The following is a 24,398-nucleotide window of genomic DNA, read 5'->3' as shown; positions in this document are numbered from 1 at the left end:
AGAGAGCAAAGGACAAGAAGGTAAAGGCATTTAGCACCTCTGCTGGGGTCAGATTTGCATGTGACAAGAGAGTGCTAGGATCAGATTTGCCTTTACCAAAGGTCACTCAGAGGTGGTGTGCCAGGCAAATTGCAAAAGCACAAGACAAGAGCCAGGAAGATCAGCTAAGTCTCTTCCTGCAGCCCTGGCCAGACCAGGCACGGTAGGAGGGTGGCAGCAAGCAGGTCCTTTCTGGCCTAGTTTTTCTCCTCCCCCGGTATACGGCGTCAAATTCATATGCCTGCCATGATAAGGTTCTTTTTTTGTTTGTTCCTTTGTTTACTTGTTTGCTTTGGTTTTTTGAGACAGGGTCCCACTACCCACTACATAGTTCAGGCTGCCCTTGAAGTCACTGTGTAGCCCAGGTGTGGCTAAACTCATGGCGGTCCTCCTGCCTCAGCCTCCGGGGAGCTGAGATCACAGGAGTGAGACACCATACCCAGATCACCATCACATTGTTCAAATAGCTTGAACAAGTTATTTTTTAAATTAAAATGAATGGAACTTTTGATAAAGCAGCAAATATGATAATAATATTTCTTTCAAAAGACTTTTAAAAACATTTAAAATAACCCCACGAAACAAGTCATAGCTCTCAGCAAGTCAGAGACCCTGATATTCCTGAGACAGGGGTGCATCCGCACACAGAGCACATACAACCACCAGGTTTTATTGTAAAGTAGCTTCTGGAAGCCAACAATTTTATTTGAAGATCAGGGGCATTTCATTCGTGTACCAATATGTATGAGGTGCCAGTCTGGATGGATGGCTCGCTCTTCTCATCTCGGAGGGATCCACAATATGCAGAAGGGGTTGGATTCTGTGATTGCTAGGTGTTTCACATCCCAACCTGCAATGACTTTTTGTTCCTAGCTAGTTAATATCCTCATCTTTCCTCTCTAGAATTTATAGCAGGGTCAGTTTTTCGATTTCTATAAGGTCACTTTTCCTAATTCACATTCCTGCTGTGAGTAGCTTTTTTCCCAAGTTCTCAGATCCTTTCCAGCCCAAGGCGGGACCTCTCATCCCCTTACAGTTCTTGCTCAGCTAGCAGATTCAGCTGCTCTCACTACGTCCATCCTCTCCAGGGCTCATTACTCTCTCTCATTCAAATCTTACCATTCCCAGAAGTGATATTAGCTATAGAAAGGGAGGATGGGGGGGGGGGGGACAGAGTAGCCCTTTGCTTCTGAAAATGGATGCTTCTGCCCTCCCTTTGACATTTTCCTCAATTACTGCTGGCTTGACATTGCCCCTTCTTCTGAGAAGTTCCTCTTGAACTCTGACTTTGAGTTTGAATTACTTTGCAATGACTTTTCAGCTTTTGATTTAACATTTAACAACTGTGCCTGTCAGCCTCCCTTGCCTTTCCTCCAAAATGCTGCAAGACAGCTAAAAGGAGTCCCCCAGTTAAAGTATCACACCACTCACAGTGAAATTGCACTGAAATCTGAACAGACATTTGACTTTCATCAAGCAAAGAGGTCAGGGACAGAAGCTGCCGCTCTAAGTTCGTTGTCCACGCTTTCCCTGACCTGAGAGCTGCACTCATAGGGACTGTGGTCCCTATGGACCTGTGGAAAGTTTTCTTGTAAATCAAACACTGGTTTATGACAAAAAATAAACAAGGACAAATACACTGCTCTGCTCAGATCGGAGAAACAACAGTGGGCTTTCCTGGGATCACTGCAGGGTAACGCGTTCTTAAAATGTTAAAAAATTAAATCTAGAGAAGTATTCAATGAAATCTCCATATTTTCCGAAATCTTGGATAACTAAATGTTAATTTGTGTCTTTAAACTATTTTTATTAGTACATATTTTATCTTGCATATTATTCACATTCATCATAGGGAATTCATACCTACAAATATAATCTTAATTCTTCTCTATCCCCATTCCCCTCCCCTTCCTTCAGTCCCTTTTCTTGTCCCTTTTTACAAAAGCTTTGTTTTTATTTTTTTCTTCTATTCTCTTTCTTTCTTCTTCTCTTCCTTCCCCCCATTCCATATTCCCTTTCCCATTTGAATGTGTTCTTTGTACTTCTGATACCTGTTCTCCATTCTGCTCCTTACTTACACCATGGGTTTCTCACACAAGAAGAAAAATGCTATATATTTAAACTCATGTATCCAGTTTATTTTACTTAGTATTATGGACTCAAGCATCCACTTTTCTACAATTTATTCAAGTTTGCCTTTCTTTATGGCAGAGTAGTATTCCATTGTATATGAATGACACATGTTTCTTATCCATTTGTCTTTTGATTGGTGTATGGGCTGCTTCCAAGATTTAGCTATTATAAGTTGTGCTGTTATAAACATGGGCATGCATATATCACTGTAGTATTATGTTTTTAAGTTTTTTGGAAAGATATCTATAAGGGAAATACTTGGATCAAATAGAACTCATTTTTAGTTTTTTGAGAAATCTCTCCACTGGTTTACACTGTGATTATTCCAGTCTATATACCCACCAACAGTGGAGAAGGGTTCCTTTTTCCCCACAGCCCCACCAGCATTTATTATTGGTTGATTTCTTGATGATAGCAATTTTTTCTGGAGTGCGATGGAATCTCAGTGTAGCTTTAATTTGCATTTCTCCAATGACCAGTAATGTTGAGTATTTTTTTGTGTACTTACTTGCTATGTGTATTTCAACATCTGAGAAGTATGTATTAATTTCAGGTTTCCATTTTTAGACAGGTCTTTAAATTTTGGAGTCTGATTTTTTGAGTTCTTTATTTTTTCTAGATATTAGTCTTTTGTCTGAGGAATAGCTGTTAAGATTTTTTTCTATTCTCTTCCCTGTCCTGAGCTCTGTTGTCTCTTTACTCTGTTGGTGATTTCTTTTGCTATACAAATGTTTTTAATTTGATGTGATTCCAGTTGAATCTTTGTAATATGTTTTGTGCAATTGGAATTTTGTTTATAAAGTCTTTGCCTACAACTGTGTCCTCAAAAGTTCTACCTATTTTATTTTCCATCTGATTAAGTATTTTTTGTTTGTATACTTACATCTTTGGTCCATTTCAATTTTAGTTTAGTGCGTTGTGAGAGACATGGGTCTGGGTTCAATCTGTTCCCAGAACCATTTAGTAAAGATGCTATCTTTCTCCCCATGAAGGTGTTTGGCCCCTTTGTCAAAGATAAGGAAGCTAAGTGTGCTTGGCATTATTTCTGTATCTTCTATCTTCCTGAGACTGATCTGTGAGTCTGTTTTAAATGTTTGTTCGATGGAGACAAACCACATAATGGTCTCTCACGGATAGGTGAATAGACAAGACCCTTGAAAAACAATCAGTGTGAGAAAGTATTCAGTTGTAATTCAGGGATAAAGAATTTAAATTAGATTCATAAAGTAATAACATCTGAGTTTTCTATTATGTCTCAAGAAGAGTACAACGTCATTATGCTTAATGCTATTAATCAACAGAGAAATGCAAATTAAAAGCACAATGAGATACTCAACACGTCTGCTAGACTAGCTAATGTATAACCCAGGAGTCACTGCCAAATTTATTATAAAAATTAACCTGGGTCAATGGCTGGGGTCCAAACTAGAGTATATTGTCTTGCATATCCAAGAAACTAAGCTTATCTGCATTAACAGTAATAATAATAATGATGATGATGATGATATTTATAATAACAATGAAAGGCGATCAATTCTTTTTTGTATCTCCTGATGTGTCAAGCATTGTGCTATATATATTTATGGAAATTTTTTTGTTTTTACAAGTGTGTGTATATGTGTGTGTATTTCATGCCCAAATAAACCACATTAGGAATAAAGCAATGGGATAAAGAGTAAGTAAAAATTTTATTATTAAGTTTCTGAATGAGGATAAGAAAAGGAAAAAATTAAAACCTCAGTCTGTAAGGACAAAGACTAGATGGCGTTTTGATGAAGGTAAATCTAAGAGTTCTGTAGTCATCATATAAAAAAGTAAATAGAGAAACTGATTTCAAAATATTATAAAATAATTATGTAAAACACAGCTACATTCTGGCCCTGAATCAAGGCTGGTAGCTTCCTGACACTGTTGGTTTCAAGCAGGAGCCTAAAGAGATGTCTTTCTATGGTCTGTTGGTCATTTCAGAACTTCGGCAGTGAAATGGTCAATTCGTTAGAAAGAAACAGCTTGAAGCAACACACCACCACCAACGTCACCCCCCATGAGCAGCTGTGAGTTTGGCAGGCTGCAGTGGCCTGGGACAAGAGCCTCCAGCATTTACTAGGACCCACACCACGCTGGGACCTGGAGCACCAGGAAACCAAGCAACCCCTCTCTCCCTGCCTCTTTTGTTTCGTTGAACTTCAATATACATGAAAGTATGGACAGCTATTTTGAAGAGAACGAGAGACTCTAAGACAGCCATTAGTGACTTCCCTATTGTCTGGTTTTGAAAACCTAAGATGCCTTCCTCATTCTGTTAGGATCTATTTTATACTATGTTGTTTTGTATGAATTCTCTGTATGAGAAGACATGGACAACTATTTGGAAGAAAACAAAAGACAATATGTTAGATAGTAAAGACCTCAGGTCGTCTAGATTTGAAATTTATATCTCTTACATTGCTTTCTTATGTCTTATTTTGTTCTGTTTTGTTGTGTTTAATTTTACCCCCTTTAAAAAAAACATAGATATGTAATATAAAAAGTAATTGTGGTACCTCAATATTGTTATACATACAGATATATTGATCAATTGAATAGAAAGGAGAATACACATACATATTGTCATTTGAACTTCAACAAAAATGACAAGGCATTTGAATGGAGAAAGGATAAGCTTTTCAACCAATGATGCTGGGATAACTGGATTGGTTTGTTTATTTGTCCATGTTTTAGTACCTAATGTTCACATTCATCTCAGAAAGTATGTGTATGTAATTCACATATCTTAATTATTTTTATTCTTTCCTTTCCCTCCTTTTCTATCTGCCTTTAGGTCACCTTCCTATTTGCAAAAGATCTATCTCCCTCATTGGTATTGTTTATCTTTTATTTTATAAATTGTTTTACTTTGTGGTTCTCATATAGGCAATGTGATATCTAAGCTTGTATGTCTTATTTATTTCACTTAACATTATGGTCTCAATCAAGGAGGATTCACTTTCTTTAAAATGACTCAAATGTATCATTCATTGTGGCAAAATAGTAATGCATTATGTATAAGCATCACATTTTCTTTATCTTTTCATCTGTTGATAGATATATAGCCATTTCCAAGATTTAGCTTTTTGAGTTGTGATGATATAAACACGGCTATACAGGTATCACTATAACTTTGGGGAAGATTCCTCGAAGGGAGTGGCAGAGTGGAATGGAATTCCTACTTTTAGGTTTCTTTGAGGAATCTCATACTGATTGCCATGGTGGTTTTATCAGTTACATTCCCACCAATAATATAAAAGCTTTTTATCTATACCCTCTCTAGCATATGTTATTGTTTGATATTTTTCAAGATGCTTTTCCATGATTTCTGGAGTAAGATGGAATGTCAGCATTGTTTTAATTTCTATTTCTCTGATGGGAAAAGATACTGAGCAATTTTTCATATATTTTTTGGGTATTTACACTTCTTCTGAGAAGTGTCTATTGACTTCTCAGTTGCCCAAGTTTTGCTTGGGTCTTTTTAGGGGACAGGGTGATTTTTGAATTCTCTGTAAATTTTTTTTTTGTCTTTTTCCTTTTTATTGGTACCAGGGATCGAACTCACGACTGCCTGCTTGCAAGGCAGGCGCTTATGCCTCTGAGCTAAATCTCCAGCCCCTTTTTGTAAATTTTTGATATTACTTCTCTGTCAAAGAAATAGCTAGCAAAAAAAAAAAATCCCATCCTGTATCTTGTCTCTTCACTCTATAGTTTCCTTTGTTGTGCAGAAGTTTTTTTGATATAATGCCGTTTATTGACATCTTGCACAAATGAAGTTCTGTTCAGAAAGTTTTTCCTTTGCAAATGTCTTCAAGAGTTTTACTTATTTTATCTTCCAGAAGATTTAGTGTTTCTATTTTAATACTTATGTCTTTGATTTATTTTGATTTTATTTCAGTGCATAGGGATATAATGGGTCTAGAGTCCATCTTTTGCATATGCGTAAACAGTTTTCCCAGCACCATTTATTAAAGAGGCTACCTTTTCCTCAGCATATGCTTTTGATCCCTTTTGTCAAAGATCAGATAACTGAATGTGCCTGAGGTTGTTTCTGCATTTTCAGTTCTGTTCCACTAATCTGTATGTCAGTTCTTGTGCCATGACTATGCAGTTTTTATCTCTGTAGCTTTGTAGTATAACTTGAAATCTGAGATTGTTTTTGTTGCTCAGAATTGCTTTTGTTATTCTGAACCTCTTTTGGTTCTATTTAAATCTTAAGGTAATTTTTTCTAGTTTTGTGAGGAATTCTGTTGCTAGTTTTAGTGAGATGGTATAAAATCTATCAATACTGGTTTTATCTATCCAATAACAGAGAATATGTTTCTATTTTCCTCTGTCCTCTTTAATCTCCTTTTTTCAGAGTACAGTAACTTTTTTTTACTTTATCTGTTAATATTAAGGAGAAAAGGTAAAACAAATTTTCACAGCAAAATAATAAAAAAGTAACAATTGTTGATAAATTACACATCATTATCTTTAGTCACTCAAGTACAAAATATGGGCATAAAAATTTCTTCAATCAATATTAGCACAACCTTTCCTAATCAGTGAATTAAGTGACACTAATGGTATAACTAACTTGCATTTTTTCTTTTCCCTTCTATCCTTTCTTTTTAAGAGAGAGGATGAGATAAAATGGGGCATAACAACATAACAATACAGGTTAAAGCATGACACTTTCAGCAACCTAGTGCTTCACCACCAAATAACCCAACTTAATAGTAGTTACTATAGTGTCTTTTTCTTTGAAATATTTGAATATAACTTCCTATGCTATAGCATCAAACATATCAAGACTGTGTAACACCATTCAAGTGGATGAAAGCATTGTAGAGTATTTAGAACCAGCAAACAGAAAAAATGATCAATGGTTTCTATATTATCTCTTTGCCTATAACAATTTTTGTTTATACTACCATATACGATAAAATCCAGCAAATTACAACATGATAAAATCAATGGAGACAGAAGAGCCATAGTGTGGTGCGGCTTTAAGACAAGATGGTACTAAATCAGCACTAGCTATTATTATGTCTTATTTTCTTCAAAGTAGCTGTTCATTGCATCACAGGCCATAATATCAAACAGCCCAGAATAAAGCCATTCCAATTAATGAGTGAAAATTTTATAAGGCTTCAAGGCCATATAATGGGGAATCATGGTTATTATGTACTTTTATATATTTGAATCATTTCCTACACTAGGGAAACTATTCGGTGTTCACAGATGTGAGTTTGATTTAGTTCACTTATGAGTATGGTTTCAAGCTGCGCCCATTTATTGATAAATACCTCAATGTGATCCTTCTTTATAGCTGAGTAGTACTCCATTGTATAGAAATACCACAACTTTTTTATCCATTCCTCAGTTGATAGACATTTGGGTTGTTTCCAAGATCTGGCAATTACAAATTGTGCTGCTATAAACATAGGTGCGCATATATCACTCTGGTATGATGCTTTCAGTTCTTCTGGGAAGATGCCTAGAAGTGGAATAGCTGGAACAAATGGGACTTCCAATCCCAGCTTTTTGAGAAATCTCCAGACTGACCTCCACAAAGATTGTACCAGTCTACACTCCCACCAACAGTGTAGGAGAGTTCCTTTTTCCCCACAGCCTCTCCAACACTTGTTGTTGATTGTTTTCTTGATCCTGGCCATTCTTTCAGGAGCGAGATGGTATCTCAGTGTGGTTTTAATTTGCATTTCCCTAATAACCAATGATAATGAACATTTTTCATGTATTTATTTGCCATTTGTATTTCTTCCTCCGAGAAGGGTGTATTCATCTCAGATACCCATTTTTAGATTGGGTCTTTGAATTTTGGGGGTCTGATTTTTTTTAATTCTTTATATGTTTTAGACAAAAGTCCTTTGTCTGAGGGGGAGTTCACTAAGATCTTTTCCCAATTTGTGGGTTTTCTTTTCACTATGCTGGAGATTTTTTTTGACATACAGAAACTTTTTAATAAGAGGTGGTCCCAGTTATTGATTCTGGAAAATATTTCCCTTGCAGTTTGAGTCCTGTTCATGAATTCTCTACCTACCGCTATGTCTTCAATGTTTCTACCTAATTTGTCTTCCAATAGATTTAGTGTTTCTGTTTTAATATTCAGATCTTTGATCCATTTAGATTTTAATTTAGTACATGGTGATAGGCTTGGGTCAAGTTTTAGTTTTCGGCAAATGGAGAGCCAGTTTTTCCAACACCGTTTATTAAAAAGACTGTTGTTTTTCCAGTGAACCTGCTTGGCTCCTTTATCGAAGATAAGGTGGTTGAGTGTGTTTGTAGTTGTGGTTTTATCTTCTAATCCATTCCATTGATCCTCTGCTCTGTTTTGATTCCAGTACCATGTTGATTTTACTACTGTTGCTTTGTAGTATAACTTCAAGTCAGGGATTGTGATGCCTCCTGCCTTGCCTTTGTTGCTTAGAATTGCCTTTGCTATTCTAGGTCTCTTCTGGTTCCAGATGAACCTTAGGAGTGATTTCTCTAGATCTATAAGGTATGTAAATGGTATTTTTATTGGGATTGCATTGAATCTGTATAACAGTTTTGGGAGAATGGCCATTTTCACAATGTTTATTCTTCCTATCCATGAACATGGAATGTCTTTCCATTTCCTGAGATCATCTTCAATTTCTCCCTTCAGTGTATTATAATTTTCCCTATATAGGTCTTTCCCTTCTTTTGTAAGAGTAATTCCTAAATATTTCATTTTTTTTTTTTGCATGCTAGTGTGAAGAGTGTGGCATCTCTTATTTCTCTCTCTGTGATTTTGTTGTTAGTGTATAAGAATGCTATTGATTTCTGAGTGTTGATTTTGTACCCAGCTACATTACTGAATTTATTTATTATATCTAAGAGTCTTTCAATGGGGATAGGGGGTCTTCTATGTAGAGTATCATGTCATCTGCAAACAATGATAATTTAACTTCTTCTTTTCCTATCTTTACCCCTTTTATTTTTCTCTCTTGTCTAATTGCTCTGGCTAGTACTTCCAGTACTATATTAAATAGGAGAGGTGATAAAGGACATCCTTGTCTTGTGCCTGATTTTAAACTAAAGGCTTTCAATTTTTGACCATTTAGTATGATACTGGCTGTTGGTTTGTCATAGACAACCTTTATTATATTGAGGTAAAGACCATCTATTCCAATTTTCTGTAAAGTTCTTATCATGAATGAATGTTGCACCTTATCGAAGGCTTTTTCTGCATCTATAGAAATGATCATGTGATTCTTACTTTTGGCTTTATTGATATGGTGGATTACATTTATTGATTTACATATGTTGAACCATCCTGCATGCCTGGGATGAATCCCACTTGGTCATGGTGTATAATCTTCTTGATGATTTTCTGCATCCTATTTGCCAATATTTTATTGAGGATTTTTGCATCTGTGTTCATTAGGGAGATTGGTCTGTAGTTCTCTTTTTCGGTTGGGTCTTTCCCAGGTTTTGGTACTAGAGTAATATTTGCTTCCAGGAATGACTTGGGAAGGATTGCTTCCCTTTCAATTTCATTGAATAGTTTGAGGAGTGTCGGTATTAGGTCTTGTTTGTATTTCTTGTAGAATTCTGCAGGGAATCCATCTGGGCCTGGGTTCTTCTTTGTAGGTAAGGAATTAATTACATGTTCAATTTCATTGATAGAGATTTGGTTATTCAGCAATTTTACATCCTCTTGATCTAGCTTTGGTACTTCATATGTTTCTAAGAATTTGTCTATTTCTTCTGTGTTATCAAACCTTTGAGATTAAAGGTTTTCGAAATAGGTGTTGATGATCTTCTGTATTTCTATTGAGTCTGTAGTGACTTCACCTTTTTCATTTCTTATTGCATGGATTTGAGCTCTTTCTTCCCTTTTTTAAATAAGGTTGGCTAGGGGCTTATCAATTTTATTTATTCTTTCAAAGAACCAACTTTTTGATTCGTTGATTCTTTGGATTGTTTTCTTAGTCTCTATTGCGTTGATTTCTGCTCTGATTTTTATAATTTCCTCTCTTCTTTTGGCTTAGGGCTTGACTTGCTCTTCTTTTTCTAGCTGTTTGATATGTAGCATCATGTTGTTTATTTGTATTCGTTCTGTTTTCCTGATGTGGGAGCTCAGTGCAGTAAATTTTCCTCTGAGGATGGCTTTCATTGCATCCCATAGATTCCGGTATGTTGTATCTGTATTTTCATTTGTTTGTAGGTATTGCTTAATTCTTTTTTAATTTCCTCTGTGACCCACTGATTACTCAGGAGTGTGTTTTTCAGTTTCCATGTGTTTGTGGGATTTTTGCAGTATCTTTCATCATTAATTACTAATTTCATGGTGCTATGGTCCAATAGCATGCAAGGGATAATTTCAACTCTTTTGCATTTATTTAAATATGTTCTGTGAGTTAATATATGGTCTATTTTAGAGAATGACTCATGTACTGCTGAAAAGAATGTGTATTCTGTTGTTGGTGGGTGGAATACTCTGTATATGTCTATTAAGTCCATTTGTTCACAAGTGCAATTCAGTTCTTTTATTTCTTTGTTGATTTTCTGTTTGGTTGATCTGTCCATTTGGTGTCAATGGTGTGTTAAGATCTCCTGTCAGAATTGTGTTACTGCTGATTTGGTTTTTCATTTCTGTTAGTACTTGTTTTATATAACTGGGTGCTCTGGTATTTGGTGCATACATATTTAAGATAGTTACTTCTTCCTCTTGGAGTTTTCCCCTAACCAGTATGTAGTGACCTTCTTTATCCTTTCTAATCATTATTGGCTTGAAGTTGACTTTGTCTGCAAACAGAATAGCTATCCCCGCTTTTTTGGGGGGTTCCTGTTGCATGGAATGTTGTTTTCCATCCTTTGACTTTGAGTCTGTGAGTATCCTTTTGAGTTAGGTGGGTTTCTTGTAGACAGCATATGGTTGGATTTTGTTTCTTGATCCATTCTGCCAGTCTGTTTCTTTTAATTGGTGTATTGAGACATTTACATTAATAGTAAGAACTGTTATAAATTGGTTTATTGTTGACATATTATCTTTCAGCTGTTGCATGTTTATCTATCTGCTCTGTTCAACTATCTGCTTTGTTTAGTGGTTTTTTCCTAAATGTATCTAGGCTGTCTTTCAGTATTCTTTGGAGGGTTGGCTTGGTGATCATGAAGTTTTTCAGCTGATCTTTGTCATGGAAGTATCTTATTTCTCCATCAAATTTGAAGGACAGTTTTGCAGGGTATATCAGCCTAGGTTGAAAATCATTTTCCTTTAGGATCTGAAATACATCACTCCATGCTCTTCTTGACTTTATTGTTTGTGCTGAGAAGTCTGCTGTAATTCTGATAGGTTTTCCTTTATAGGTGATCTGTCTTTTCTCTCTGACAGCCTTTAATATTCTATTCTTTTGTTCAATTTCTGAGATGGTCATTATTATATGTCTGGGTGTAGATTTGTTTTGGTTGTGACTATTTGGAGATCTATATGCTTCATTGATCTTGATATCAGTTTCCAATCTCGTGTTTGGGAAATTTTCAGCTGTTACTTCTCTAAATATCCTCTTGACATCCTTTATGTTGTCCCCTTCTTTTTCATTTATTCCTATCAACCTTATGTTGTTTCTCTTTGCGTCATCCTGTAGGTGTTGAATTGTTATTTCCTGATTTCTTGTTATTTTTAAAAGATCTTTTCTTTCCTGTTCACTTGTTGCAATCTTGTCTTCGAGGTCTGACATTCTATCTTCACATTCATTGAGGAGGTTTTTACAACTTTCGATTGAGTTTTTGATTTCCTGTATATCTCTTTGCATCTGTTTTATGTATTGTGTTTGTTTCTTATATTGTTCATCCAGGGATTCTATCTTTTTGTTTAGTTCCTCTAAGTTTTTTATCTGTGTCTTCTTTATCTATGTTTGGCATCTACTTCATTTCTTTTATCAATTCTTCTTTCATCTGAGAGAATATTTCCAGTTTGAATTTCTTTAAGGCTTCCCATACTTGCTTATTTATTTCAGTTACCATTATTTCAGGTATTTCAGTCATGTGGCATGTGTTTTCTTCTATGCACATGGCTCCTGGGCTTTCTTGGGATGGGCTGGATGTTTGAGATTGCATTTTGGACTTTCATTTTGTCATGTTCCTGTATTTGGAAGCTTCAAGTGTTGTTCCAGGTGTGGGAGAGAGATCCACCAGCCTGGGATGGGGTACCCTGTGATGGCCCCACTAATTGGACCCAGCAGGGAACTATGGCCTGCTCCTCAGGCCAGGAAGAGTGTCTCCTCAGGCTGGGGGAGCTCCCAGCCACCGCTGCCACAGTCTCTGATCTGGCCTGGTCCCCGGGTCCAGTGGGGAACCGGCCTGGGTCCCCAGGTCAGGGAAAAAGTTCCCGCAGGCCGGGGGGAGCTCCCAGCCACCGCTGTTACACTCACCCTTCCGGCCTGGTCTCTGGTCCGGTGGGGAGCTGGTCTGTCCCCCAAGTCAGGGAGAAAGTTCCCGCAGGCTGGGTGGAGCTCCCAGCTGCAGCTGCTACAGTCTCTGAACTGGCGTGGTCCCCGGGTCTGGTGGGGAACCAGTTGGGTCCCCAGGTCAGGGTGAAAGTTCCCGCAGCCAGTAACTTTCACTACAGAGGTCTTTCACTTCCTTGATTTGGTTAATTCTTGGTATTTAATTTTCCTTGAAGCTATTGTGAATGGTAGCCTGTTTTCCATTCCATTCCATAGCTTGTTTTCCTAATTTCTTTCTTGGTGAGTTTATTATTGATGCACAAAAATGTTATTGATTTTTGTATCCTGTACATTGCTGAGTTTGGTTATTAACTGTTAGAGTCTTTTGGTGGAATTTTTTGGATCTTCTGTGGAGGGAATTATTGTCAAATAATTATCACTACAAATAGTGATAATTTGACTACTTTTGTTATACATATCTGTTTTATTTCTTTCTCTTGCCTGACTACTCTGGCTAATGTTTTAAGACCTATATTGAACAAAAGTGGAGATAGGGGATCCTTGTCATATTCCCTCTAACATTGAGGAAACTATGTTTCTCCCCATTTAATTAGATATTGGCAATTGGTTTGTCATACAGGGTTTTATCAGATTGAGAAAAGTCTTTCTATGCCTTTATTGTGAATAGGTTCAAGGTTTTATCATAGATAGTTATTGGACTTTGTTGGATTTCTGCATCTATGAGATAATAGTGTCTTTTTGTCCTTAATTCTGATTATGTGATGCATTAAATTTATCAGTTTGCATAGGTTGAATCACCTTTGGAGGAAGGTTGGCATCCTGAGATGACAATTAATTGCATTCTGTTTCTAGCATCCTTCTGAGGACTTTTGCACCTATATTCATTAAAGAGTTTGGCCTAAAGTTTTCTTTTTCAGTTTTGTCCTTGTCAGGTTTTGGGAACAGGGTACCCTAGCTTCCAGCAATGAGTTTGGAAGTATTCCTTCTCTTTCAACTTCATTAAAGAGTTTGAGAAATGTTGGCATCAGATTTTCTCTGAAGTTCTGGTAAAATTCAATAAGGAATCCAACACATCCTGGACTTTTCTTAGTTGGTAAATTTTGTATTACTGTCTCAACTTCATTACCCATTATTAGATTATTCAGGAATTTTTAGGTCCTCTTGGTTCAGTATTGGTTGTTTATATGCATCTAGGAGTCTGTCCACTTCTTCTAGATTCTCTGATTTGTTGGAATACAATTTTATTAGAGTTACTAATGATCTTCTGTATTTCAGAAGTGTCCATTGGGATTTTGCCTTTTTTCCTTTCTAATTGCATTGAACTGATCTTTTCTTTCCTTCTTTTATAAATTTGGTAAGGGTTAGTCTATTTCATTTATTCTTTAAAAGAACCAGCTCTTTGATTCATTGGTCTTTTGTCATTTTTCTTGCTCTCAGTTTCACTAATTTCTACACTAATCTTTATAATTTTTTCCTTATGTAAGGTTTGAGTTTGAACTGTTCTTTTTTAGGAACTTCAGGTACATCATTAGGTTATTTATTTGTACATTTACACTCTGTTTTTATGATGTGAGCATTCACAGCAATAAACTTTCTTCATAAGACTGATTTCATTGTGTCACATAGGTTCTGGTATGTTGTTCTAACATCATTTGATTCTAGGAGTTATTTAATCTCGATTTTCTCTGGGATCCACTGAGTATTCAAGACTGTGTTATTTAATATTCAGATGTTTGTAAGATTTGTGTAGTTTCTTTCCTGATTGATTTCTAGATTCATTGAAATATGACATCATAATACACATGGGATTATTTCTTTTTTTCATATTTATTAACCAAAATTTATGGGCTAGTTTGTGGCCTCTTTTGGAGATTTCATATGCTGGTAAGAAGAGTATATTTCTGTTGTAGCAGGGTAGAACACTCTCCATATATCTATCAAGTCTATTTGTTCAAGGTATGGTTTAACTTTGACATTTCTTTGTTTGATATTTTTTATGTAGTTGATTTGTCTATTTATGAAAGTGGGTGTTGACATCCCTACTATGATGGTGTTGATGTTTTTTTGAACTTTCATATCTAGTGTTTGTGTATAACATTACATGCCAGTATTCAGTGTGTATACATTTACAATTGTTATCTCTTCCTGAATTGTTCCTTAAGTTCAGTGACCTTCTTTGCCTCTTCTTATCAGTTTAACTTGAAGTTCACTTTGAGAATAAGATTGCTATCCCTGCTTATTTCAAGAATCTGGTGCATGGAATTGTTTTTCATCCTTTGATTTTTAGTATAAAACTTCTTTTTGAGCTCAATGTCTCTCTTGAATGCAGCATATTTTATTTTTATGTAGTCTGTCAATCTGTATTTTTTTAATTGGGGAGTTGAGGTCATTTACATTGAGCATTATTGCATTATTTTTCTGTTGTGGGCTCCTTTATTTTTCCCATTATATTAACTGCTATTCATTTCATCAGACTTTTTGGCTTTGTGACTTTATTGATCCTGTCTAGAATATCCTTGGGAATTTTTTCAAGTGTCAGGTTGGTGGTCATGAATTTTCTAATGTGTTTTTTGTCATGGAATGTACTTATATCTCCACTGATTTTGAAAGATAGTTTTGCAAGATGTATTAATCTGAGTTGAAAGTTGTTTTCTTTGGGATTTTGAAACATGTCACTCTAAGGTCAAGTGAGCTTTACAGCTTGTTTTTAAAAGCCTACTATAATTCTAGTGGGTTTGTCTTTATAAATGATTGTTTTTTTCTCCAACAGCTTTAAGTTTCTTACTTGGTGTTTGACTTCTGGGATTTTAACTGTGATGTGTTGGGAAATTTCTCTGGTTGTAATTATTTAGGGTTCTATAAGCCTCACTTGTCTGTATTGAGGTCTTTCCCTGTATTGGGAAAGTTTTCTGATGTCATATCTATAAACAACTATTTTTTAATTCCATGTGTGTTAGCCTCTAATTTTTCTCTTATTCCAATTGGTCTTCAGTTAAACTTTGCATCATCTAGTAGTTGTTGGATCAATTTACCTCACTCTTATTTTTAAGATATCTCTAAGTATATTATCTTGCACATCTATTCTGTCCTCAAAGTCTAACACACTCTCCTTATACAGGTCACTTCTGCTATTCATACATTCAAGAGAATCCTTTATTTCCTGGATTTGTTTAGCTCCTTTTCACAGACTCTATTTCTCTGGTAAATTTTTCATTCATGTGTCTAGTTCTTTTGGTCAGCACTTCTAAATTTTTATTTGATTTGTCTTTCACCATATTGGTCAGTTTGCTTGTTAGTTCTATTACTTGGTCATCTTTGAGGTCACAGAATTTCTTTGCTTCTTCTTTAATCATTTTGTATTGCTCAGCTATTTAGTATTTTATTTCCTCTCCATCAGAACACCTTGGATCTGCTTCAGGACAGTTAGGAGTTCAGGGGCATATTGTCACCTTGGGTTTTTCAAGTTTCTCTCTCTCTATCTCTCTATCTATCTATCTGTGTGTGTGTGTGTGTGTGTGCATGCGTGCATGTGTGTGTGTGTGTGTGTGTGTGTGTGTGTGTGTGTGTGCTGAGATTTGAGGTCAAATACAGAAAAGCATCAGTATCATGTCCTTAATCCACATTCACACATTCTAATCCAGCCACCTCGTCAACGCCCCACCTATGACCCCATGAGGCTTTGGGGGGACTCTAGATACTAAAGTTGTCCTGTGTAACTGTGCTTGCTGCCAGGGATAGAATATTGAGTGAGGTAGACCAAAATCCCTACACAAGAGGCATTTGTTGTAGTTTTGTGAATTTTCTTAGCTGACTGTGGCAGATGAAATTGCTTGCATATGTTCATAAGACAACGACTTATTCTGTGAATTATATAACCCCAGGGTATTGCAAATCAAGAATTACACCACATTTGTCATGTTGAATTACTGCCCACTTCCAGCAGCCTGCTATATACTCTTAAAAGGCCATCTCCTTAAATCATTTCTAGACATGGTGTTAATACAGTCACTACTGTTTGTGGAGTCAGCATTTTCCATTTCTACTGCAAGACTCATTTAAGATGCAGATAGCATAAAACCAGAAACTTGGAAGCGATGAGGAGATCCAGAGTCCACCCTCAGCTTTGAGACCTGAAAATGGAGAACCAAGTTCAATCACTGATTCAAGGATATTTTGCCATTGTCTATGAAATCAGTGAGGTCTGAGGCCTTTGAACACTCTGAAGTTGAGAATGAATATGTCATCCATATTGTAGGTAAAACCTGCTATAATTCTCCAAACCAGAACAGTTAAAAGAACTATTAATAATTATGCTGGAGTAACATATATACCCAAAGATTATCCTGAACATTTCAGGACACAATATAAGTGTGATGACAGTATGGGGTGGGGGTCGAGGCCACAATTCTCTATAAGCAACATTAGCCTTCATGTGTATTCTGAGCACTAGCTCAAAGACCAGAAGAAACTTCTATCAGCCCACTGCTGATCAAAAAAATGAGGGTGTCTAATGAGTTCTACTTGTTTAAGTATTATGAAATACTTCATGCAAACAGAAGATTTACATATTATGTACAAGCTATAAAGAATAAAATAAAAATTGAAGGCTTCATAATGTCCCTCCTAATCACATTCTTCTTTTATTATAAATATTAAAATAAGTTAAACCCCCATAAACTTCCCTCATTCTCTCCCACTTCCCTGGAGTTTATCATTTGTTATTGTTTAGATCTAAAATGTCCCTCCCAACTAGCTTGCTCAGAGGTGAGGCTTTCAGACTGATTAAATGTCAGGGGGAGAGGGCTGACCTAGTAAGAGGACAGACACCTCCCCTCCCCTGAGCCCAGAGCCCACTGCACAGTCTGGAGGTGGGACTAGACAAGGGGTTCTCAGGAGTGTGCACAGGAGGGACATCTCCGGGTCTGATTCTTTCCATTCTTTGTTTAAGACCTGAATATGGAGGACCATGAGGTAGGTAGCCTTCAAGCCAAACAACCACTGACTTAAACCTCTGAAATCCTGAGCCAAGGAAACCGTCTCTCCTTTACGCTGCATGAGTCAGATATTTTGTCCCAGTAATGAGATGGCTAATAGATCATTGTGGTGATTCTGAGTTTATTATCCCTTGACTTTCTTTGTAATTTACTAGCTGTGTTTCCTCAAATACATTATTTAGTTTTATGTTTTGGTTTTCCAGAGTGCACAGATTGAACGCAGTGTTTGGACTAGGCAAGCACTCTACCACTGAGCTGTGTCTCCAGCCTTTGTATGGAAACCGAGTCATCTTATTTTTAAATTTAAATGATTATCTTTTTTTTTCAGGTACCAGGAATTGAATTCAGGAACTTGTACTTGCCAAGCAAGTGCTGAGCCGTATCCCTGGCTCCCCTGGAGTCCTTTCATATGTGCTTTTCTGAGTTTTTGCCTACCATTTTTATTTTTCATGGATCAGCCACGTTATTAGCTACATTGTTGCCATTTCTCTGCCTTTTAGTACCCCATAATGTTCCATGGCACATAACTTATAACATTGTTTTCTCTAAATATTCTTACCCGAATGTCCCTGGTATTTGAGCACTAGCTTCTCTAAAGATGCACCTGGGTTTGCTGATTTTAGGATATGAACACTTTCTAATTTTCTAGAGGTTGCCAAACTGCTGTCTAATGTTATAGCAATCCATACCCCTCACAGCAGAATGAAACAGCTCCTTGTGCTCCATATCCCTGTGAAGTGTAGACCCTTCCGACTTTCTCTGATTGGTGAGTTTAAAATATTATCTCATCTTAATCAAACAATCAAAGTTAACATCAATAATGAGACACCTTGTACAATTTGTTGGACAGAATATAGACACAGAAGAGCAGTCCTACCAGAAAGAAAGAGGCTGAATGTGATCATCAGGAGACAGAGGGACCCAAACTGGGGGGTGTTCTACAAAATGGCTTGCCTGTAATGTTCAAAAGGGCCTAGAAAGCCAAGAAAAGACAGGAACCATTAGAATTTGAGAAAGAGAAAAGAGACAAACTAAATGCAAGTGTGACCCATAGTTATATTTTTTTAATAATCAGCCTTTTTGGGACAATTAATTAAACTTGATAAGAGTTTGAGAATTAGATGACAGTAACTTAACAACATTAATTTCCTGATCTGGACTTCCATTTGTAGGAAAATACTCTTGCTCATATTGAGAATAGATGAGAAGTTTGTAGAATTTAATTTTTCTTCAGATAAATAAACCTCCCAGTAGAATTGACTGATTAGGTCATGTTCTTGCCAGTGCTACTGCAATGAACTTCAGTTTTCCACACATATTGGGTCCATCACTGGCAATGATTCTGTTGAGCCCATAAGATCATTTTCTTTGCTAGAAAACATTTAGAGGCAAAAAACAAAACAAAAAAAAAAAAAAACACTAAATGCCATTTGTAACAATCTGTCATGAGACTACCAGGTCTCAGTGCTGCTTCACCCACCCTCTCTTCCCTTATACCCTACATGCCAACCACCAACCACTGCGCTCTCTCCCCCCACCCTCTCTCTCACACACACACATACAGCCTGTGAACCTGATAGCATTTCTGAAGCGGCAGCTGTGTTTGCCTGTCCTTGTATACACTGTCAGCAAGAAGTGAGACCTTGGCACCTGCTTGCAGCTTTCTCCATTACACCTTGCTTACTGCTTCGTTCCTGACCTTTGCTAAGATTGCCTCTGCTTGGAAACATTAGAGAGCTCCCTTCTTGGCATTTTTGGATGCCAAGAGATAGCTAGTAGCTTTTGGTTTAGAATATTACCCACTAATAATGGAAATTGTGAGCAAGAAAAATAGTATATGAAAGTTGATATGCCCTGGTACAAAAATGAGGGAATCGCATTAGGGATCCCTAACAGCTTAAAGAGTGGTTCTTGAAGTTTGGCCCCCTGACCAGCTACAACAGCTTTGTCTGCAAACTCATTAGAAATGCAAATTTTAAAGACACATTCAGATCTACTGAATCAGAAACCCTAGGGACAGCACCCAACAATCCATGTGTTATTTTCTAATTTTCTCTGTGCTTTCTATTCTGAGGCATGTGGGGTCTAACTGTACTAGACCTACTATTTTTGTATTGTAGTAAAAACACATGATGTAAAATTTAACATTTTGATCATTAGTTTAGTAGGGCTAAACGTATTAGCATTGTTGTGGGACCTGATTGGGGTTTTTTGTTGTTGTTGTTGTTTTTAAATTTTATTGAAAGAAAAACTAGACAAAACAGAAAATGGGTAGAAATAATACATACAGTCAGAGAAAAAAATAAACAGTAAGAAATCACTATTAATGTTTACATACTGTCCTTTTACAAATAGTTGTTCAAGATACAAAAGTGGAACATATAAAGTGGGAATTCAAACAACAAGATTGCAAACAGTTCTGCTCAACTATCCAACAAAAACTTTGCAATATGGTTATCAATCCTATACAATTACACATATACATTCAGTTATCCATATCTTCATTTATGTTGAGATTAAACAAACTAAAGCAGGTTAAAATCATCCTGAACAAAGAATAATACTTTTGCTGGATTTCACATCATGACACTATGGGATCAGCTGGGTACTGTAGTACCTTTTTAAATTTTTATTTAAAGAATGACTAAACAAAACAAAAAATGGGTAGACATAATACATAATTTCAAAGAAAAAAACAGTAAGAAATCACTAGTTGATGATTACAGATTGTCCTCTTACAGATAGTTTTCAAGATACTGAAGTGGAGCATGTGAAGTGGGGATTCAAACTGTGAGATTGCACCCAGTTCTGTTCAACTATCCAACAAAAACTTAGAAATAAGGTTATTAATCCTATACACTTAAACATACATGCAGTAATCCATATCTTCAATTATGTTGAGATTGAACAAACCCAAACAGTCTAATATCACTCTGAACAAAGAATAATGCTATTGCTGGGTGTCACATTATGACACTCCAGGATTAGCACTGGATACTTTAGGGTCTCTTTTTCTTCAGAGTATCTGTTAATTTCATCATGTGTCATAAGATCAGTTCTCATAAACTCTTTATAGATTCTACACATGCATGAGTCTTAACATGTATTTCTATCCTTTCTATATTAGAGGGAGAAACAAAACAAAGCAAGACAAAACAAAACATATTCCTATAAACACATGAAATGAAAAAGACATATAAGACTGTGGTACAAAGAGTTCTACCATGGTTCCTGTATGGTCTCAAGTTATCTTCAATAGATTTGGCTATATCATCAGACATAGTATAATTGAATATATCAGTACATAACAGTATTAATAAAAACACAACCTTGTATAGAGTATAAAACTTCAAAAGCAGGCAGTTATCAAACCAGAATGTGTATTGCAGAGTCTTGTCATCTTCAGTGTAGTTGCCTATATTCTCAGACTTGATATTATCAATCATATTATATCAGTTTTGAATACCAAACATCAATCAACCAAACTAGATTTGACTAAAATCAGTCATGATAAAACAGTATAGGTCAAGGGGCTGGGGAGTTAGCTCAGTGGCATAAACACCTGCCTTGCAAGCAGGCAGTCGTGAGTTCTATCCCTCGTACCGATAAAAATGAAAAAGACAAAAAACAAAAACATATAAGTCATACAGGGCTCCAGATTCAGATAAAAGGAAATTAAAGATGATTACTGTGCTATATCCTGATGTTTTGGGGATAGCTTTCTGTGCTCTCAATATCTAATGCAAGTAGACAAACTGGGACAGAATAAAACCTATCTAAGCAGAGTGGTGTGAGTAATGTGGGTTTTAAATCCTGATACACTATTAACAGTATCTTCTGCCATCATTTTCAATACTCTCCCTCCCCTTTCACTTCCCCAGGGTACACTGTGCATTTTTGGGTCTGACCAAGACCCTTGGTTTTAAGTGGGGGGGGGGAACCTGCTATTTACCTAAGTGCTTCCAAACCTTCTCTCTCCTGGACTTGATCTCTAATTGTATTCCTTTACCTATTAAAGCCTGTCTTTCCAACCTATCCACAAATACTGGTCTAGTTGCCCCTATTACTCACTAGTTCTCTGTCATATAGAGCATTGTTTTCTCATATTTGATTTTTCAGTCCATGTACTCTTTTTCATGTTAATTATATTTCCTATAAATAGCATCATGGTGAGCCCTGCCTCCTGATCTACTCCTGGTGTGGTTCTTTTTTTTAAATTTAGTGTATCAAGGCCATCTATATTAGAGATTACAACCAACCTTCTCTGCCTCATTTCTGTTATGTTCTTTTTTGCCATCAATTGTCTGCTTATCTTCTTCATTCTGTTTTCTGCTCCATTCATTGAGGCCTCTCTGCCACTTTTCCTGGAATCCTAGTACTTTTCTCTCTCTCTAGAATGCCCTGCAGTATTCTCTGTAGAGTTGGATTGGTGGTTGCAAATTTCCCAAGTTCCTCTTTGTCTTGGAAGCATCTTGTTTCTCCATTAATTTCTAGAGGGTATATCAATCTGGGCTGGAGGTTATTTTCTTTCAGGGCTTGGAATATTTTACTCCAGGCTCTTCTTGACTTGATGGTTTGTGTCAAGAAGTCTGCTGTTATTCTGATGGGCCTTCTTTTATAGTTTACCTGTTTCTTGTCTCTAACAGCTTTCAATATTCTGTTCTCATATTGAATTTCTGGGATCTTGATTATTATATGCCTTGGTGTAGTTCTGTTTTGGTTGTAGGTGGCTGGAGTTCTGTATGCCTCGTATATCAGAATATCATTTCCTTTTCCTATGTTTGTGAAGTTTTCCTTAATTATTTCTGTGAATAACCTTTGTAGTTCCTTTGTTTGTACCCCTGCTTCTTCATTCACATTCTTTATTCCCAAGTTGTAAATCCTCTTGTCATCTTCTAGCCTTTGTATTGTTACTGTTTGTTTCCTTGTTATTTTTAAAAAGTTTTTCCTTTCATAATCCCACACTGCAAAACTGTCCTCCAGTTTGGATAATCTATCCTTAGTTTCTTTCAAGCAGATTTGCCATCTTTCCGTAGAGTTTTTAATTTCCTGGTAATCTCTTTGAATTTGCTTCATGTATTCTATATTTTCTTTATATTCTTCATCAAATGATTCTCTCCTTTGTTTGAGTTCCTCCCTTCTTCCGTCTATGTCTGCTTGAAGGGTGCTTAGCATCTCTTTTATTAATCTTCTTATAGCTTGCTTTACTTGGCTAAGTATTTCACTTTTGAACTCATCTATGAGGTCCCAAAGATATCTCTTTATGTCCATTGGTGCCATGACTGATATTGCTTGTTTGCTGTTCTCATTCTCCTTTGTATTTACCTGTCCTGGGTCAGTGTTCTCAGGGTTGGTTCTTGGAGACTTTTTCTTTTTGCTTCCTCTTCCCATCTTTTTCGTTTCTTCCAGAAGGCCCCAGTTTCTTTCTTTGTTGGTTCCAATTCTTCTGAAGCACGCTGGCTAGGTGACCTCACTGCAGAGTGCTAGTGAGTTGCAGACAAGGATAGTGTATGCTGGCCCCTCCCCTCTGGATCAGTCAAGCTTCTGAGGCCTGCACTGTATTACTATGTACCACCTCCCTTCTGTTAGTCAAACTTCTGAAGCCTCACTGCATTAGTGTGTGCCACCACCATAGGGAATTGATTTCGGACAACCTTTTAGGTCTCAGCCAGGTTGCATGACCCAGGCCCAGCTCACTCCACCAATCCCATTCGGGAAGGGAACAACTGACTAAAGTCATTGCTGCCCCTTGTACTTGCCGGTCCTGCCCAGTCCCAGAATGTCGTCCACCAGAGCCCCCCTTTCTGTGGAATGGCTCCACTCCCGTCACTCACCACAGGTCGATGCAGGCTCCCTGCCAACTCAGCTCTCCATTCAGCTGGCCAACCCCAGACCTCAGTGTGACTGCACTCCCAGTGAATCGAAGCAGCAGGACCTTGGAGGGCTCGGCAAATCACCCACTGCAGTAGGAGCACTGAATCTTTAGCTGTTCCAATAATAGCACCAGGACTGTATGTTTCATTGGTTCTTCTCACTTTGGTTTCTTCTTGGGATGAGAGAATTCATCTCTCTTAATTCAGGGCTCCCCATGCTGTATTAAATTGAATTCTAATTTGACTATCTCAGGGAGCTTTTGTAGCCAGCTCTTATCTATCTGCCATCTTTGCTCCACCTACCAACCTGATTGCTTTTTAAGGGGCAAAAGATACCACATTTTCTTAGGGTGACTGCCACACAATTATCCTTCCTTCATTCCCTGAGTACTGAGGCCAAGCCTGAGTCTTGGAGAATGATTCTTTCTCTTAAAAGTGTAAGATTTATATTGTGTCAAATAGCTTAATATGAAGGTGGGTGTGGTTGCACATGTCTGTAATCCCAGCACTTAGGAGGTTGAGGCAGGCGGATCATTGCAAATTCAAGACCAGCCTGGGCTACAAAGTGAACTCAAAACTAATCTGAACTGCATAACAAGATGCTGTCTCAAAAAAAAAAAGAGAGAGAGAGAGATTGATTAATATGAGCATTTGGGTTTTGGAATTATAATGAGGCCATCTCTTAGCAACAGGGCTTAAAGTTAATGTCATACTTAGATCATGTATCTTCTCATTAAAAGGGGATGCATTCATCTAGTTGGTACAGTTTTGCTGCTTTTGACTCAAATAACAGACAGAGCTAATTGATTCCACTATAACCCCATTTCTTCGATTAGAGAAGATAGGTGACACTTCAGCAATAAAGCCTTGGGAAGGTCAGGCCAAAGACCTGC

At 36.9% G+C, this 24,398-nt stretch overlaps 1 non-coding gene across 1 annotated transcript; it reads left to right on the top strand.

Moving 5' to 3' along the window:
* Nucleotides 1-4,046: 4,046 nt before the first annotated feature.
* LOC111755352 (small nucleolar RNA SNORA2/SNORA34 family) lies at nt 4,047-4,183 on the top strand. The gene has a single exon (XR_002789910.1). It is a non-coding gene; the product is annotated as a small nucleolar RNA SNORA2/SNORA34 family (small nucleolar RNA).
* The last annotated feature ends 20,215 nt before the right edge of the window (nt 4,184-24,398 follow it).

Source organism: Cavia porcellus, unplaced genomic scaffold (assembly GCF_034190915.1).
Source record: "Cavia porcellus strain 051 isolate PalLab524CR breed Dunkin Hartley unplaced genomic scaffold, mCavPor4.1 scaffold_11, whole genome shotgun sequence".
Classification (NCBI taxonomy): Eukaryota; Metazoa; Chordata; class Mammalia; order Rodentia; family Caviidae; genus Cavia; species Cavia porcellus.
Note: the sequence above shows the minus strand (reverse complement) of the source record. Positions and strands in the feature narration are given on the sequence as shown.